The sequence below is a fragment of the Schistocerca americana genome, chromosome 8 (genome assembly GCF_021461395.2).
Source record: "Schistocerca americana isolate TAMUIC-IGC-003095 chromosome 8, iqSchAmer2.1, whole genome shotgun sequence".
Classification (NCBI taxonomy): Eukaryota; Metazoa; Arthropoda; class Insecta; order Orthoptera; family Acrididae; genus Schistocerca; species Schistocerca americana.
This window is the reverse complement of record NC_060126.1, coordinates 368,648,932-368,665,197: the sequence shown is the minus strand read 5'-3', so window position 1 is coordinate 368,665,197 and position 16,266 is coordinate 368,648,932.

Below are 16,266 nucleotides of genomic sequence, written 5' to 3'. Positions count from 1 at the left end.
CCAGTCCATTTTCAATCAATATTTTCCCTTCTTTTTTTCCTTCTATCGAATTCCAGACCCTCATGACTACTAAATTTTTGTCTTCCTTAACTATCTGATTTTTCTTTTATCTCGACATACATTTCTTCAATCTCTTCATCTGCGGAGTAGTTTGAAACAAACTTGTACTACTATGGTGAATGTGGGCTTTGTGCCATTGGCTACATTGTGTTTACTATGCTGTTCACAGTAGCTTACCCACATTCATATTTTCTTATTCATTATTAAACCTATTCCTGCATTACCCTGATTTGATGTATCATTTATAACACTATTCACCTGATCAGAAGGCCTGATCCTCCTGCCACTGAACTTCACTAATTCCCATTATATATAACTTCAATCTATCCATTTCCATTTTTAAATTTTCTAACCTACTTGCCCAATTAAGGGACCTGACATTCCACACTCCAATATGTAGAACGTCAGTTTTGTTTCTCCTGATAACGACATCCTGAGTAGTTTCCGCACGGAGATCTGAATGGGGACTATTTTATCCTCAGAATATTTGCTAAAGTCAAAAGCTGTGTATTAACTTAAAATGTTAGGATGTCTCTTCTGGAGGTAATTTATTTATTTATTTTCTGTCCACATAACAAAGTTTTCGGACGCTGTCAGGAAAATTTAGATTACATTACACATATACAGTGAAATATTTACATTCTTTCATGACAACATATGGATCAGACACATGTCTGTACACATTGTTTTTCAAAAGGGCACTACAAGTAGATTCCTCTATGTTGTTGTCGTCGCCTGTCGTGAGACTGGTTTGATGCAGCTCTCCATGCTACTCTATCCTTTGCAAGCTTCATCATCTCCCAGTACTTAACTGCAACCAACATCCTTCTGAATCTAGTTGCCTTTTTATTGGTCACAATTCTATGAAAATTTTCCCTTCCCCGTGTATCATAGTTATGTACATTACTGTTTCTCATATTAAATTCAGGATTTTGTTTCACAAACATGACTGTCTGCAGTATATACATGGAGTACACCACAAGAATTTGGTATTTTCTAAAGATGTCACTACAAGGCTCTCTTTTTTTTTTACCGTGGCTACTATTCTTACTGCCTTTTTTTGTAATCTTAAAAGTCTATCTGTATGAACTCGCGCGCGCGCACACACACACACACACACACACACACACACACACACACATATCCATCCACACATATACAGACACAAGCAGAAATATGTCTGCTTGTGTCTGTATATGTGTGTGTGTGTGTGTGTGTGTGTGTGTGTGTGTGCGCGAGTGTATACCCGTCCTTTTTTCCCCCTAAGGTAAGTCTTTCCGCTCCCGGGATTGGAATGACTCCTTACCCTCTGCCTTAAGGGGATACGGAATCACGTATCCCCGCAATGTTAATATATGCCTACTATAGGGAACATTTTCTCACAAACTACTGGAGACAGAGGGGTAAAAATTTTACTGTATGTGCATTCATATGTTACAACAATACTGAAACAACAGTTTATTGTCAAAGTATTTTCTTACAGAGATATTGTACATTTATTTTTAAGTTAATTTTTTCCATCGCTTTTTACTAGACTATCACCCCTAAGTCTTTTGTAAATCAAGTAATTAAAAAATCGTTGTTTCAGTATGTAATAGGGACCTATGTCACTACGTCATAAAAATTTCAGACTTCTAGGTTGACCAGTACCTGAGATAATGTTCCTAGATGAAGTAAAAAGTAAACTTACGGGAAACGGAGAAAGAAGATTAAAACATTCCTGATCCGTAGCTAATACCCCCTTCACAGTCTTCATAATCATCTTCAAGTCTTCTTTTGGCACCCCTCTGCACCTGTCTTGCTTTTTTCACTAATGTCTTGATTATATTATCAGCATGCCTTAGTCTGTGCTGATCTAAAAAGAACATAGCACGTACCGTACGGGAACCAACACACATACCCAACTTTTGAAGGACCTGGCATTTAGTTATATTTCCAAGATTGAAGGTTGCCACAGCATCATACACACCAAAATGTAGTGTATTAATTCCGACAAACACTGTTTTTGGGAGACGATGCCATATCACACTATTCAAGCACTCGTTGGGGTTCTGCGTTTTTCCGTGAAGACATTTCATCAGTCCGTGAAGACATTTCATCAGAAGACTTCTGTCAGCCAGATCTCTGAAAATGGGCTTTATTTCTGCCATGATGGCTGATGGTAGACTGTGGTGGTGAATGTATTTCTCTCCTGTTGTTAGTCCCCTATTGTATTTACACCAGCTGTTTTCACCTTTGGGGCACAAACCATGTTGTGGATGCGGTGTGGAAATATAAAGCCCATATAGCTCTCCTCATTTCTTCAAGATTGCCTGTATTTTGCCTGATTGCAAGGCCATAGCAGTTCTGAATGTGGTCTATTATGGAATCAGTCAATCTTCCTCTGCCATCCAAGGTTTTCCCATCATCTAGTTTTTTCCCTTTCATAACTGATTTTAACCTTCTCAGCCTGGCACCCATTCTCTTCTGTACATGTCCTATACATTCAAGTTTGCTTATATTTACACTGTTCCCATATGGTTTGCTTTCCAAAACTTCTTTGAATGCTTTAGAGTCACCATCTCCCAGATATTTGACATAGCGAACATTATACCACTGTGAAGAGCGATGAAAAATTTTCTTCACCCCAGCAACCTCCATGCCACCACTACTACCATAATAATTAGCAATACAGTCATCACTGTGTTCATTTTTCAGCCTGCCTGTGCACCTACAGTATTTAGACATTATTGCAACATCAATAACCTTGCCAGTATCAACACTAGTTGCTGTTACAACACCATTGTTGGAGGTGTGGCCCCTTTTCTGCCACGTGCCATCAAACGCCACTGTGAGGTCACGACTGCAGTCATTTTCTTCCACTGCTTCTTCCACAGCAACCTGCATTGACTTCTGTGCTACATCTTCAACTGCAGATCCTAGTACATAATTGTAAGCTTCAAACTTTGAAGGTGCACTTGGAAGATTTAGAACACCACATAGCATATCACCAGCTGCTTTGCCCTTACCAATTGCTCGCAATCCATAAACTAACCTAATATTTACACTATAAAGTTCAGTTTTCTTGTATCCATTATTTACAGTTACTGAAACCGAACTTGGAAACTTACAGCTGTATTTACAAACACTGCATATTAAATTAAACTGGGCAGCCAGGCCAACATGGGATTCTACTTTCAGAGAAACGTTTCCATGACATTTTTTGCAGCACAAACTGTTTTCAAGAGCTTCACACAATATATTCGTATCAATGAGTTCAAAAACTTCATTCCCTCTATCAAGTAAATTATATTTCTCTTCCAAATCTCTTAGTTTTTTATGAGAAGCACTGTTTTCATTTGGTGTAAGTTCGTTCGGCAAATCAGTAATAAGTGGATTCACATTTTCCAACAGTGATGATGATGAACTGCTTTGCTTTGCTAATGAATCATTATTTCTTTTCTTTTCCAGTTCACACGCTTTTTAAATACTTTTACTTTAGCTCTAGGCATTTTCACTGCGAAAAATGAAGCACTAAATACGAAATAACTCAACAACAACTACTTTCTTATATCACACTGTTTACAAAACAGTCCCGCCACAAAGTCAAAGAGTAACTTGAGGAAACCAGAGAGAAACAGTTTCGGGCAACTAGTGTATAAATAGTTGCTGGAAACCGGGATATTTGAATTCATGTCACTTTAAAGGTACTGCCAAAAAGTTCATGGTCAGCCACGAGAGACGTGTATAACTAAAGCGCAATACCCGATCTCACAAATATATAAAAATAAAATAGTTATAATTGTAGTAGAGCTATGTATGATACGTCATTTTAAAGAGGAAACATGGCAGAATATAATACGCCAATAAAAAAAAATTCGATTTTTTAACCCAAAATCCGATTCCGTATCCCCTTAAAACCCACATCCTTTCGTCTTTCCCTCTCCTTCCCTCTTTCCTGATGAGGCAACAGTTTGTTGCGAAAGCTTGAATTTCGTGTGTACGTTTGTGTTTGTGTGTCTGTCGACCTGCCAGCACTTTCATTTGGTAAGTCACATCATCTTTGTTTTTAGATATATTTTTCCTACGTGGAATGTTTCGTGTGTGTGTGTGTGTGTGTGTGTGTGTGTGTGTGTGTGTGTGTGTGTGTGTCTACTATGCGCTCCCCCATGTTGTGACACCGACACTCTCTTCACGTAAGTCACCCTTCCTCTGCCAACATTTATTAAACGTTAAGTTATTATCGATCCACAATTCATCGAGATAAAATATTTCTCTGCCTGCTTCCCTGAAGTTCGTCATGTCAACAATGAAACGAGATCGCCAGTGCACAATGTCTGGACATTCTAGCAACACATTCCTCTTGTTTTCCACCTGACGCCATATGAATCCGATGGACAAAAGTACTTTTCTCAGCGAGACAATACTCCACTTCCAGCCTTTGATGTGATAGGTGATGTTAGTGACCGGACTGGAGTAATGATGGTAGGAGGATGTATGGGACAGGTCTTGCATGTAAGTCTATTACAGGGGTATGAGCCATGAGGTAAGGATGGATGAGTATATTGTGTAGGATCGGTGGACGGCAGAATACCACGCTAGGAGGGCTGGGAAGGATAATGGGCAGGACATTTCTCATTTCAGGGCACTAAGAGAGGTAATCGAAACCCTGGTGGAGAATGTATTTCAGTTGCTCCAGTTCCAGATGGTACTGAATTACGAGAGGAATGCTCCTCTGTGGCTGGACTGTGGGACTTTGGGAGGTGGTGGAGACTGGAAAGATAAGGCACGGGAGATTTGTTTTTGTACAAGGATGGGAGGATAATTATGGTCAGTGAAGATTTCAGTGACACCCTCGGTATATTTTGAGAGGGACTACTTGTCACTGCAGATGCGACGACCACGGGTGGCTAGGCTGTATGGAAGGGACTCTGTATGGAGTGGGTGGCAACTGTCAAAGCGGAGGTATTGCTGGTGGTTAGGGGGTTTGATATGGACGGAGGTACTGAAGTAGCCATCTCTGAGGTAGAGATCAACATCTAGGAAGGTGGCTTGTTGGATTGAATAAGATGAGATGAAGCAAATGGGGGAGAATTTGTTAAGGTTCTGGAGGAATGTGAATAAGGTGTCCTCGCCTTCAATCCAGATAGCAAAGATGTCATCAATGAATATGAACCAGGTGAGGGGTATAGGCTTCTGGATCTTTAGGAAGGATTCCAGTGCGCCCCACTCATCCCAAAACTCCACGTCAGAATGTTACTCAGCCTTGTGTGCAGTTCTCAGTCTCTTCCGTCACCAACAGAACGACACACAAGATAACACTGCCGGCCCTCCCATTAAGTTGCGTGTGGCCCGGCAGCAAATTGACAAACTTCTGGAGGCAGGTATCAGACAGCAAATGGCTTTCACCTCGTCACCAAACACGATGGTTCTTTTCAAATGTGTGGTGATTACAGACATTTAAATGCTCGCACTGTCAGGGACAATTAGCCCATGCCAAACATAAACGATTTCACTCATATGTTATCAGGCACTACAATCTTAAGTGTGATTGACTGCAAACGTGCTTATCACCAGATTCCCGTAGCGCCGGAAGACATTCCAAAGACTGAGATGATCATGCCGCTCAGTTTCTTCTAGTACAACTTCATGCCATTCGGGTTAAAGAATGTGGCACAAATGTGGCAACGTTTCATTGACTCAATCTTACGACGATTCAAGTTCTGCTTCACATACTTGGATGACATACTCATTTTCAGCAAATCAACTGAAGACCACGAAGATCATTTATCCCAGGTCCGCCAGACTTTGGCATCCAACGGTGTCGAGGTCAACAAAGCAAAATTTCAATTGTGTGTGTCTTCTGTGACATGTCTGGGTTACATTGTCCCCACGGATGGAATACAGTCTTCCAAATCCCGCGAGCAGGCTATCACGTCGTTGCCACCCCCAGCTACATACAAAGAACTCAGACGTTTCTTAGGTACTATAAATTACTACCACCTTCTGCTGCCGCCATGCTCTCTGGCAAACTAACTTTGCGTCTATTGGACTGAACCCATGCTAGAGGCTTTCAGAGCTCTTAAAACAGCTTTAGCTCACTCAGTCGTACTCGCCCACCCTGATCCATTTGCAGATTTGTTCATCACTGTTGACACCAGTGACAACAGTCGGGGCAGTATTAAAACAGAGCAAAGGCGACACAGTTTCACCACTTCATTTCTTCTCCAAACAACTGTCTACAGCACAGAAGAAATATTCCGCTTTTGATAGAGACCTTCTGGCGGTGTATAAGGCCATCAAACATTTCCGCACTGACATTGAGGGCCGTCCTTTCTTCTTTCTTACTGACTACAAACTGCTTGCGGACACTTTCTGGCACACTCACACTCACACGTCGCCGCCGCCGCCTCCTCCCATACCGCTACTCCTGAGTTGGCCAACGCATCTTCTCCCCCCCCTCCCCCCATTGCTGGTTTTTGTTTTACAAGTTGGACCGGTGGCCGCCCGCCGCACCTTCCGGTCATGCACCTGCCGCCTCGCAGCACCACTCATGCCAATGCTGACACCCACATGACCCCCCCCCCCCTCCCCCCTCAGGGCTCATAGGCTGTACTACGGGGGAGGGGGGGGGGTGTCTGTGTGGCATCGATAGGACACATCGACCACACAAATTACAATCTTCGGAACATCAACTGCTCTGACGAGCTGCCATGTTTAACTCAGTCTGACTTTGTACTTCATGCAGTGTTCGTGTGTATCAGTCTTTATGGTAAAATATATGTGTGTATATAGGAAACTTGGGAACTGTTTATTACGTATATTATGATCAGTATCCAGAATCCCATAAGTTCTTGGGAGTATGACTCCAAGATAATCTCAAATGGGGGACACATATTGAAAAAGTCTGTAAGAAATTAAGTGTGACATGCTACTTAATGAGAATATTAGAGGGATGCTGCAACAAAAATTCTCTGAAAACTGTGTATTATGACTATATATATATATCTGAAAACAAAGATGATGTGACTTACAAAACGAAAGCGCTGGCACGTCGGTAGACACACAAACATACGCGCAAAATTCTAGCTTTCGCAAACCAACGGCTGCTTTGTCAGGAATGAGGGAAGGAGAGGGAAAGATGAAAGGATGTGGGTTTTAAGGGAGAGGGTAAGGAGTCATGGACATCTCTGCCCAAACTCTTTGCCTCTGTATATGTCTGCTTGTGTCTGTATACATGTGGATGGATATGTGTGTGTGTGTGTGTGTGTGTGTGCGAGTGTATACCCGTCCTTTTTTCCCCCTAAGGTAAGTCTTTCTGCTCCCGGGACTGGAATGACTCCTTACCATCTCCCTTAAAACCCACATCCTTTCGTCTTTCCCTCTCCTTCCCTCTCCTTCCCTCTTTCCTGACAAAGCAGCCGTTGGTTGCGAAAGCTAGAATTTTGTGCGTATGTTTGTGTGTCTATCAACGTGCCAGCGCTTTCGTTTGGTAAGTCACATGTCACATCATCTTTGTTTTATATATATATATATATATATATATATATATATATATATATATATATTACTTACATGCCAGGTACGGGAGGCACCATTGTGCCCCACCCCTCTGTCTGGCGTCTATGCCAGCAGACCTGCCATGGCATCCCAGTGCGGTAGAGCCATAGATGCCAGGTACGGCAGGCTCCATTGTTTCCCCCATGTCTATCTGGCGTCTCTGCCAGCAGACCTACTGTAGCATCCCAGTGCAGTATGGCCATAGATCCCAGGTACGAGAGGCCCCATTGCATCCCCCTCCTCTGACTGGCATCTCTGCCAGCAGAAGTGCCGTAGCATCCCAGTGCAGTATGGCCATAGATGCCAGGTACGAGAGGCTCCATTGCATCCCCCGCCTCTGTCAGGCGTCTCTGCCAGCAGACGTGCCGTGGCATCCCAGTGCGGTAGGGACATAGATGCCAGGTACGGGAGGCTCCATTGTGTCCCCCACCTCTGACTGGCATCTCTGCCAGCAGACCTGCCATGGCATCCCAGTGCAGTATGGCCATAGATGCCAGGTACGGGAGGCTCCATTGTGTCCCACGACACTGTCTGGCGTCTCTGCCAGCAGACCTGCAGTGGCATCCCAGTGTGGTAGGGCCATAGATGCCAGGTATGCGAGGCTCCATTGTGTCCCCCACCTCTGTCTGGCGTCTCTGCCAGCAGAAGTGCCGTAGCATCCCAGTGCAGTATGGCCATAGATGCCAGGTTCGGGAGTCTCCATTGTGTCGCCCACCACTGTCTGGTGTCTCTGCCTGCAGAAGTGTCATGGCATCCCAGTGTGGTAGGGTTGTAGATATGAAGCACGGGAGGCTCTATTGCTTTCCCCACCTCTGACTGGCATCTCTGCCAGCAGACCTGCCTAGGCATCCCAGTGCAGTAGGGCCATAGATGCCAGGTATGGGTGTCTCCATTGTGTCCCCCACCAGTGCCTGGCGTCTCTGCCAGTTGACCTGCCGTGGCATCCCAGTGCGGTAGTGTCATAGATGCCATGTATGGGAGGCTCCATTGTGTCCACCACCTCTGTCTGGCGTCTCTGCCAGCAGACCTGTTGTAGCATCTCAGTTTAGTATGGCCATAGATGCCAGGTATGGGAGGCTCCATTGTGTCCCCTGCCACTGTCTGTCGTCTCTGCCAGCAGACCTGCCGTGGAATCCCAGTGCAGTAGGACCATAGATACCAGGTACGGGAGGCTCCATTGTGTCCCCCACCTCTGTCTGGCGTCTCTGTCAGCAGACCTGCCGTAGCATCCCAGTGCAGTATGGCCATAGAAGGCAGGTATGAGAGGCTCCATTGCATCCCCTGCCTCTGTCTGGCATCTCTGCCAGCAGACGTGCCGTGGCATCCCAGTCTGGTAGGGCTGTAGATGTCAAGTAAGGGAGGCTCTATTGCGTCCCCCACCTCTGACTGGCATCTCTGCCAGCACACCTGCCATGGCATCCCAGTAAGGTAGGGCCATAGACGCCAGGTACGGGAGGCTCCATTGTGTCCCCCACCACTGTCTGACGTCTCTGCCAGCAGAACTGCCATGGCATCCCAGTATGGTAGGGCAATAGACGCCGGGTATGGGAGGCTCAATTGTGTCCCCCACCTCTGTCTGGCATCTCTGCCAGCAGACCTGCCATGGCACCCCAGTGTATTAGGGCTGTAGATGTCAAGTATGGCAGGTGCCATTGCGTCCCCTGCCTCTGTCTGGCATCTCTGCCAGCAGACCTTCCATGGCATACCATTGTGGTAGGACCGCAGATGCCAGGTACAGGAGGCTCAATTGTGTCCCCCGCCACTGTATGGCATCTCTGCCAGCAGACCTACCATGGCCTCCCAGTGCGGTACGGCCATAGATGCCAGTTATGGGAGGCTCCATTGTGTCCCCCGCCACTGCCTGGCGTCTCTACCAGGAAACCTGCTGTGGCATCACAGTGCAGTAGGGCTGTAGATGTCAAGTACGGGGGGCTCCATTGAGTCCCCCACCTCTGTCTGGCGTCTCTGCCAGCAGACCTGCCTTGGAATCCCAGTGCGGTAGGGCTGTAGATGTCAAGTACGGGAGGCTCTATTGCGTCCCCCACCTCTGACTGGCATCTCTGCCAGCAGACCTGCCATGGCATCCCAGTACGGTAGGGCCATAGACACCAGGTACGGAAGGCTCCATTGTGTTCCCCACCTCCATCTGGCGTCTCTGCCAACAGACCTGCTGTGGCATCCCAGAGCGGTAGGGCTGTAGATGTCAAGTACGGGAGGCTCCATTGCATCCACCACCTCTGTCTGGCATATCTGCCAGCAGACCTAACGTGGCATCCCAGTGTGGTAGGACCACAGATGCCAGGTACGGGAGGCTCCATTGTGTCCCCCACCGCTGTGTGGCATCTCTGCCAGCAGACATGCCTTGGCATTCCAGTGTGGTAGGGCCATAGATGCCAGGTACGGGAGGCTCCATTGTGTCCCCCGCCACTGCCTGGCGTCTCTGCCAGCAGACCTGCCGTAGCATCGCAGAGCGGTAGCGCCATAGATGTCCATTGTGTCCCCCGCCACTGTCTGTCGTCTCTGCCAGCAGACCTGCCTGGCATCCCAGTGTGGTAGGGCTGTAGATGCCAGGTATGGGTGGCTCCATTGTGCCCCTCTCCTCTGTCTTGCTTCTCTGCCAGCTGTCCTGCCATGGCATATCAGTGCGGTAGGGCTGTATGCTGTGCTTGTAGAGAGCAATCTTGCACCTCACTGACCACGTTACTCTATCTAGTATCTGGCTGCAAGTCGGCACCACTGTTTCTGCAACATCTGCGCCATGTGGATTGCATGCCCTCGACCACATGTGCTCCTCCCTTCAGAGACTGTTTACGTGCTTTGCTAGTACAACTCACGCAAACAGACATCAACACCTGCTGTAGACCCCGCACAGTCGATCGCCAGCGTTGGACGTGTTGCCATCGAGTGGGGCAGGGCGCTTCACTGTTAAAGGCTGTGGCATAATACATTCGAAGTTGAAGATGCCACAAGTACAAAGCAAGTCAAAGGGCAATGTTCTTCACAGTCAACACGCGACGTGATTATAGATTTTTACAGTTTGTGAACAAAGGAGCTGTACTAGGTGCTCTGTTGAAACTAAAATCCATGTCGAAACGTGTGGCCGAAGGAATTGGTGATCGTTTACTTCCATATGGTCAAAGAGTCCAGGCAGCTGAACCCTCGACGATTTCAATATATCACAAGGAAAAGGACAAGAAGGTAACGGAAGGCCAGTTAAGATAATTTCAATGACTAAGTTTTTCATCATTTGGTCAATAATTATTGCGTTACGTAATAAGAAAGCCCACTCTAAATGAAACTCAAAATTAGAGTTAAATAAATTTTCAAGGGTGTATAAACGCGCTTCGCAAAGTACTTTGTACTTTCGAATTTAAGTGGAAGGAGACGGTGAATACCCGAAAAGTTATCCATAAACAAAAGCAGTTTAAAGGAAAAATGAATTGCTTACTTAAAAAGTGTCCGAGAGTACAGATGTGAGCGTTGCCCATTTGTCCGTATGGGCGAGATGCATGTTCAAACTTGTCACACCACACTGTATGGATGCAGTGACAATTCAGTGCAGAGTTTGTTGAAACCTATATGAGAGGGAAGCAGCATTATCATTATGCATTCTGGCGAGGAGGACAGTTTCTTACCGAATGCCTAATTAAGGTTTAAATCTGTGCAGAAAACAGGGGATTATCACAATGACATGTATTTCTTAAACTATGGAAAGAGATTAATACCTAACCTACTACCTCATACTGTTGTCGCTACAGATCATGCCCCTTACCACAATAAGCAACTGACTTGTGCTCCAACATCAAACTTCACGAGGAGAGAAATGGTGCCTTGTTAAAAAAAGGGGAATTCCTTTTGATAAGTATATCCTGAGACCTCTGTTGTATTCATTGATCGAAATGAACAAACCATGCCACATTACTTATAAGGTAGAGAGTATTGTAAACGAACGTGGTCGCACTGAGTTACGACTTCCTCCATACCACCCGGAATTGAATCCCACAGCGCTGGTATTGGCGAGAGTCAAGAGTGGTATTGCCGAGTGTCGTATGACATTCGGAAAGGAGACGTTATTAACGCTTGAATTTGTCATTTTGGAAACAGCATAACTCCATAAATACGTATTTTTCAGGAAACATAGAAAACTATTTTAAAAGAAAGTTGAACACATATCAAAAGTTGTTTCCTCCTTTTTCAAGAGTATGGTTAGTTGAGTAAGCACAATATAATCGCCAGCTCCTAGTAGACACACCCATAACAGTGACTGAAGTGATTGGAGTTACGTTCTTTCTAAAATTAATTCAAATTCTTGTGAAAATTTATCACTGAAATGTGCTATTGTAATCAGCTTAATAATAATTTTATTTTCAATATCTATGAAACACATAAGAACTGATTTACACAGCAAACTTACACAAATGTATGACATTATTAATACACCGATCGACCAGAACATTGCGACCAGCTACCAAAGAGCCAGTATGTCGACATTTGGCAAGGATAACAGCAGCGACGCGTCGTGTCATGGAAGCAATGAGAGCTTGGTATGTCGCTGGAGGGAAATGACACCACATCTGCACATACAAGTCACCTAATTCCCGTAAATTCCGGGGAGGGGGCCGATGAGCTCGGACGCCATGTTCAATCACATCCCAGAGGTGTTCGATCGGTTTCAGATCTGTAGAATTGGGGGGGGCCAGCACATCAATTCGAACTCGCCACTGTATTTTTCGAACCACTACACCACACTCCTGGCCTTGTGACATGCCGCATGCCTTCGGGATACATGATCGTCATGAAGGGGTCTGCAACCAGCGTACAATACTCCTTGGCAGTCATGGTGCCTTGCACGAGCTCCACTGGAGTCATGGATGCGCCTGTCAACGTTCCACAGGGAAAAATGGAACCGCCACCAGTTTATCCCCGTCCTGCAGTGCAGGTGTCAAGGAGTTGCTCCCCTGGAAGATGACAGATTCGCGCCTGTCATCAGCATGATAAAGAAGTTATCGAGTTTCATTAGACCATGCAACGCTCTGCCACTGTGACAATGTCCAGTGCCGATTCTCACGTGACCATTTCAATAGTAGTTGCCAATGTTGTAGTGTTACCATTGTCACACGCATGGTTCGTCAGCTGTGGAGGCCCATTAATAGCAATGTTCTGTGCACTGTGTTCAGACACACTTACTCTGCCTAGCATTAAAGTCTGATGTTAGTTCCGCCAAAGTTCGCCATTTGTCCTGTTTCAGCAGTCTGCCCAAACTACAATGATCGACATCTGTAATGAGGCGTGGTCGCCCAACCCCACGACGTCTGAACGTCGTTTTACTTGGTTTCGCCGCTTGTTGAAGACACTCAGCACAGCACTCCTCGAACACACGAAAAGCCGTGCAGTTTACGAAATGCTCTCTCCGAGTCCTGGGCCATCACAATTTGCCCTTGGTCAGACCCAGATAGACTGCGCATCCTCTCCATTCTACACATGGGTAGCATGCCCACTGATACTACATGCACTGTGCGTGTGTCTAGCAGTCATTCCACGCCAGCTGAGACTGCTATCGCCTGGGCTGGTTTATACTGATAGCAGGTCTGTGGTCATAATGTTCTGGCTGATCAGTGTACATTGCCTTTAACATTAACAGTAATTTGAGGTATCTAACACTTTTTGAAAATTGCACAACAATAATAATCTTATAATATTAACACCTGGCAAGGCAAATGCAAGGCTGCAAACAATTACTTCAAATCGTCAAAGACTGTCCAAAATTTCAACGTAAAATTGCTGATAATCTTCAGGACTGTACTGCAAGATCTTCTTCAGGTCAGTATGTTTAGCTTCAGTGATGACAGCTGTCTGTTGTATGCCCTTGTTTGCGGTAAACACACATTTCACTTCCCAGTACCCTGTAGGATGCATGTACGCTCCACTGCTGTGTTGATGAATGGTGATGCAACTACTGTGCCTTGATGCCGAGATGAGTACTTGAAACGACTTAATGTTGGTATCTGAAATGCATCACTCTTCTCTCTAGAAAGATGTTCGTTTTTCATAGAATTTACTATTTTCTTATATAGAGTAGGCCACCAATCCCTGAAGTTAATTGCATCTTCAACGTCTACTATAGTAACGATGAACTTCCCAGGGAGTCTTGACTTTACTATTATCCAAAATACTTCTTTTGGAAGATAAATTCGATCGTGATTTGGCGAAAGCCTCTTCACAACACCATAATCACGGTCATTGGGGAGGAAAGAATGTCCTCTCAGGGAAAGAAGTACTGGACTTTATGAAAACGTCCTGTTTCCACAAGAGCCATTAAAAACCTTGCTATGATGTGATTTCTGTTTTTACCTCGCAGATATGACTAAAGAGCTGCAGTCCCTTCACGTCCTTTGGAATGCAATCATCTATTTCATTTGGTCCTTTGTTACCCTGGGTTTCACAGTGGAGGTAAAAGTGAGCTTCTCCTGATTTTACATCATGAATTTCAAAAACGTTAAGGGTTAACTCTCGAAGATAAAACAACTCCTGCACCAGAATATTAGGCAATAAAATATTCTGCATGTAGTTAAATGTTATAATAGCTATATCCTCCACTTACTTGCACAGAGTAATTGAAGCTTGAAGAGTATTGTAAAATTTTTTAGCACTGCTTTTGTTGATCATTATTTATGCTTCAGCATCCTTCTTTGTCTTCTCGTTAAGGAACGGGGACTTCAGTTTCTGTTGTAGAAGTTTACATGTGCAGCAGGTTTCTACCTAGTCTCCCAAAGTTGAGGTGCAAATGGTCTTTGAAATATTTAGCACAGTACTGATCAATAATGTCGACGTCAGGGTGTTTTTCTTAAAGCACCTGAAACATGATTTTCACATTTTACGAGGGTTGGAACTTTAATAGTGGCAACTATTTATTTTACAGCTCATACAAAATAGATACGTGTATCAAAGTTTTACTGACCCTCAAAGTAGTCACCAGCATTGTGTATAACCCGTTGCCAGCGATGTGGAAGTCGTAGGATACTCTTAGCAGTGCCAGTTGTGTTGACAGTTCGAGCGGCGCTGTCTATTGCCCGACGAATTTGTAGCAGTTCTGAAGCGAATGCCGTGAAGTATATCGTTCAGTTTAGAAATCGAGTTGAACTCACGAGGACTTAAATCAGGGGAGTGCAGTAAGTGGTATAGAACTTAGCAGCCCCATCAGTCAAACAAATCAGTAACAGATTGTACTGTGCATGCTTGAGCAATGTCCTGCAAAATGATGGTCAGATCCTGCAGAAAGTGTCTGGAAGGTCGATTGCGTCGGTCATAGGTGTGTCCTCGACGAATTCAGCTGGCAGGACGAGTGGTTCTCCATATGAGACCTCCACAAGTGAAGTATTGAAGTCCTCCTTGTGGGCGGAACTGATGCCAAGTAAGACACAAGGAAGTGCCTCAGACCAAAGGCCACCGTGGCACATGAGTGCAGCTTTCAGAGTTCAGTGCCATCGCTCAACCAGGCTGTTCGCCTGTGGATGATAGGCTGTTGTGTGGAATTTCGCTACTTTGCACAGCTCGCACAGTCGAGCAAAAAGCGTGAACTCGAATTGTCGTCCCTGGTCTGTAATAAGTGAAAGGGGCAGCCAAATCTCGCCACCCACGCCGATAAGAAGGTGCGAGCTATTGTCTCTGCCGCAAAGTCGGCCAGAGTGACCCCCTCAACCCAACGTGTTACGCGGTCGATCATAGACAATATCTATTTGTATCCCTCGGAAGGGGGGAGACGACCAACCACGTCAATGTGCATGTGCCGCAGGTGACCCCTGGGGATGTCGAACTGTCCTAAAGGAGGCTGTGCATGTCTGCCTCCTTTACACATGCGCGTGTCCAGGAGGTGGGCCAGATTGTGTAAATCGTCGAAGACCCGCGCCGATGAGGTGGGGAAAGCCAGTAGAAACGACGCAGAGGACTGGGGTCGACGACCCATACAGGGATGAGGTTTTATGGTGAGCGAAGACTCGTTGTCCGAAACCAGTCGCTGTGTGTACGCGTCTTCAGTCTGAAGTCGCTCGAGTTCATCTAAGTTCAAGGGTGTGGAAATAATTGAGATACGACATAGATAGTCAGCTACAACATTTACCGCACCGCAGATGTAACAAGCGTCCGAAAAATGTTGGCAAATAAAGTCCATGTGCCGGAAGTGTCGCGGCTGGAGATCCTTCGCGGGTTGCGTATTGCGTCAACTAGAGGTTTTGTGGTCCGAGTAAATAGTGAAAGGACGCCCCTCCATGTCGCGCTGAAGTGTTTGACTGCGTCATAAGCCGCGAGAAGCTCGCGGTCGAAAGCCGACCATTTACAAAGACTCATGGTTCCTTCTTTTTTTTAAAAAAAAAAAAAAAAAAAAAAGAGAGAGAGAGAGAGAGAGAGAGGTTGCGTGGAGTCCGTGGTGTGCTGCTGTAAGACAGCGCCCACGCTGACTCGCTAGCATAGGTAGTAATAGACATACGGGCCTCAGGGTCAAGGTGGGCGAGAGTGAATGGTTTCGCAATGGCCGTTTTCAGATTGTTGAATGCGTCGAGCATGGGCTTCGTCCAGTCCAACTTTCGCTTCCCTGTGGTATTTTTACCAGAGAGAGCGTTGGCAAGGGCCGACTGGATGGAGGCAGTCCCAGGTATATGGCGTTGATAAAGG